Here is a 4,270-nt window from a genome sequence, read left to right on the forward strand (position 1 = left end):
AAAATAAAATGACACTTTAAAAAATGGTAAAATGGTAGCGGTAATAATACTAGTTAAAAATAAAAATGTAGTAGTTGAAAGGGTAAAATCAGGTGATGGGAAAAAAAAAAGAAAAACAATGTTTTCTTAGTTAAAAGGTGAAAAAGTAATTAATTAAAAAAAAATAAAATAAAAATGTGCAGTAATGCAGGTGCTTCAGATCTTCTACTCTTCTTTTTGGCACGCCCGGAATTCAGGAGAATGTTGAATTTCCCTCTGATACACTGTTCCTCCGTGTTGTAAGCCACAGTCCTGATTTTAAGGCAGGCCGTATTGGTTCCCCTTACTGCTGTATTTGTATGTACAGAAGAGTCAGTTCGTGGCTCTGCCTCTGGGTGGCAGTGTGTCTGGATTGACCTCCAAGGCTTTAAGTCCTCTCTGACCAGGAGTTCTCTATTGTACCTGAACCAGCTCCGCCCAGAGCTGGTTCACCAGTCGCCACTCCCAGCTCTGTTTCCCAGGCTCCCCAAAAACAATCTTCCCCTACAAGCTCCGCTAGCGACCCCAACTGGGCAATCACATGCACTGGGATCAACAATCAAACTCACAGATTTAAGAGGAAGTGTGTAAACAAGAGCCTGGGAGGCTGTCAACAGTACTAAAATATATAGACACAGGTATGTGTGTAAGGTAATAACTTTTTGAAAAATTTAAACACTATAATTTTGATATTCTATATTTAAAATTGATGTTGAATCTTAGTGTATTCATTTTCTATTGCTACTATAACAAATTATCCTAAATTTAGTAGCTTAAAACAAGACAAATAGACCGCCTTCTAGTTCTGAAGCTCAGAATTCTAAAGTGGGCCAACAGGGTTGCTTGAATTTCTTCAGGAGGCTCTAGGGGCAGAATCCTTGCCTTGCATTTTCCAGTTTCTAGTGGCCTCCAGCATTCCTTGGCTTGTGGCCACTTCTTCCATTTTCAAAGCTAGCAGTGTAGCAGCTTCAGAGATCTCTTTTTCTATCTAAACTGCGGTGTGACCATCAGTAATATCTCCTTCTCTGACTCTGACTTCCTTCCTTCCTTCCTTCCTTCCTTCCTTCCTTCCTTCCTTCCTTCCTTCCTTCCTTTCTTCCTTCCTTCCTTCCCTTATAAGGACTCTTGTTATTATATTGGGCCCAGCTGGATTATCTCCACTTCTCAATATCCTTAATTTAATCGCATCTGCAAAGTCCCGTTGCCCTGTAAGGTAATATACTCCCAGGGTCCAGACAGGATATGGTCAAGGAGGCTATTACCCTGTCTACCACTCTGTGTGAAAAAGTATGCGATAAAACCAGTGTTCTAGTGGGTGGGCATATTGGGTAAAAGCTGATAACCTGAGAAACAAGTAGATATTCCCACTCTCTTTCATTAATTCCACCTTTGGCCTACACCCTCATTTCTAAAATAAAAAATAAATGTAATTGTAGCTGGGGGAAAGTCCAGTCAGCATTTTATCTCTTTCCTAATCTTTCGAAGTTGCTGGTCTTGTTCCAACCTGACACTTATATACAGAGGCAGAAAGAACGTCCCCATACTGAGCTCACATAAGGCAGCTGCCATCTGCACAATTACAATAACACTACTTGGAAGACAAAAGTATAGGTGGGTAGGCTATCTCATTTGAGTTTAACCAAAACCAAAATATTTTGAACTAGAGTTCTAATTTAAGAAGATAATTTGGAGCTTTGGTTTTTGAGAGTGGCCTTTTTCTGTTCTCAGTCACAGGATATCTGTGAATTTATGTATCTGAAGATCCAGTAGGGACATTGCTAGAATGGTAATATTCTCAGCGGGGTCCTCCGTGAGGTCAAGCAATAGGCCTCTAATGGTGCATAATATTCAACCCAGGTTTGAATGAAAAGAAGCATTATTTGACTTCTGAATATAACAGTGCTTCTAAAAAGGTCATATTTTTATAAGATCAAGTATTATTTGACATGAACTTCCATTGAGGGCACCAGAGATAATGTCTTTTTTGGAATCCTTGAATCTTCTGCTCATTTGAGTCTGCATTTTATTCTTTTTTATAATGTTTCTGGCCCCAAGAGGTCATCAGAGCCTGAAAGCAGAGAGTTTTTATACTGCCTAACTGTCTCCGTGAAACTCACACAACCCCTTCGTTATGATTCCATGATGATATGCCTTAAGAGAGGAGGTCACTGTCAAGCGTGGTATATGTCTCAAGAAATTTTATAGATGACACATAGGAGCAAATTATTTCATATCCCAGCACCCAAACTGCCACAAAGCTCAGAAGAACGTGTAGGCAAAAATAGTCACAGAATAATGAATACCCAATTTTTAATTTTAAAAAAGAGCTAACCAAAAGTATGGAAATTATGTTCTATTTTCTCATAAGGATTGCAGGTACCCTGTAGTGCATGAAAATATTCTATGTGCTAAAATTTCCAGCTCTGTGGGTTTTTAAAAATGTACTTTGTACTGGCTGGCTTTTAAGATGATTATTAAGTGAGAACAAAAAGAAAAGGGTGTAATTTTCTTCAATTTTCTAGGCATGTGTTTCCCCCCCTAGAAAGTAATCTACTCAGTCTTGGCAGAGTCAGATCCCCTCCTGGGCATCTCCCTGATGAAACCTTATGACCAAATCTAAGGGACACATTTCTGATGCCGTTGGCCTGCCTTTGCTTTGTCTGAAAGCAGTGCGGTTGATTACAATAACAGTATAATACAAACGAACACTGTGTGGTGTCCAGGTCGGTCCTTAAATTAAAAGACCTTCTGAAGAATCCTGGCTCCACCATTACTAGTTGGGCCAGGTATATTAGTTATATCACTTAATTACTTTTCAACTTCAGTTTCTCTATTGGTTAAGAATGCATTTGCCTACCTACTCATCTTACAGTCCAGGTACTAGATGGTCTTCACTGGTTAGTGTGGGTGCTGGTAAAAAACCAACATAACTGCAGGCCTCGGGAGGAGATCGTTGAGCTTCTACCCTAGGTTAAGCCAAATGAGAAGAGAAGGAGACTGAGGAGAGCTTGGCACCGTCTCTGAATGTACAGAATATGAAGACAGAAGACAAGACCAAAATAAATAGATGTATCAGAAGTAGATCTGTCAGGGAAGGAAGTTATAAGCCTTTGAAATCTGGGGCGGGGGGGCGGGGATATTGAGAGAAGTTCAAGGATTGAGTAGAATGAATAAAACAATAATGGTGGTGAGGGTGGGGTGATAATGAAGAAAACTGAATGCCAGAAACTCTCTTGAGTTTCTGTACTTGAGCTTGAAGTACTTTGTGCTCGATGGGATTTGTCATATATGCCGAGGTGAGATGTAAAAATCTTCAGAAATGAACTCCTATGCAGAATACAGGGAAAATTCCTCCTTTTTGGAAGGAAAAATAAAACCCACCTCTGATAAGTATATTAATCATTTTATGTACTCACTCACCTTTTGCATTTACCACGTACAGTCTCCCACCATCAAACACATCAGTAAGAAAGTTTGATTTTATTGAACATTTCAGAAAGTAGAATGTAGAAGTTTAGAGAAGTATTCTCTTTAGCTCTGATATAAACTGAGTGTAACTTAGGCTAAGAACAATAACAGACTTAGAATGTATTACGAACAAAAAATATTTTTATTGGTTAGTGACTTGGTGTTGATAAACAGTCTGAATATTCCAAAGATAGGAAATCTGGCTTGAAAATGTGTAATTTTTTAATGTAATTTGGGAGCTAAAAATATCATTTCTAAATATGCATGCTATTTCCCCCAAAGTGCTGTCAAAACAACAACAACAAAAAAACCAAGCAAGGGAGGAACAAATTATATCAATGCAATATCTATATCTGCTAATTGGTCTCCATTATCCATTCTTTCCTTTTTCCTCTTAGTACTGTAATAGAAACCCATTTAGTAGGCCACATTCTCTGTGTCCCTGGCAGCAAGGCGTGGTCATCTGACTGAATTCTGGCCAATGACATGTGAGCAAAAGGTCTTTGCTTCATAAGGGCAGGGATCCAGGTATCTAGTCTCTTCTTATAAAAGGAAATCTTTGTCCTTCCCTTTCCTAGTCCCTCTTCCACTGGCTAGGAAATGCTGAGAACTCGAGTAGGCACCTTGGGCCCGGAGATGGAAGCCTCATGTAGCAGTTGGCAGAGCTTCCCTACCATGACTGGATGTTTATTTAAAGACCGATAGATAAAAAGAAAGAACTCGCTTTCTCTTTTGAACCTCTGTATTTTGGAGTCTCTTTTTAGAGCAGTTTAGCCTGTACCTT

The sequence above is a fragment of the Myotis brandtii genome, unplaced genomic scaffold (assembly GCF_000412655.1).
Source record: "Myotis brandtii unplaced genomic scaffold, ASM41265v1 scaffold863, whole genome shotgun sequence".
In the NCBI taxonomy this organism is placed as follows: domain Eukaryota; kingdom Metazoa; phylum Chordata; class Mammalia; order Chiroptera; family Vespertilionidae; genus Myotis; species Myotis brandtii.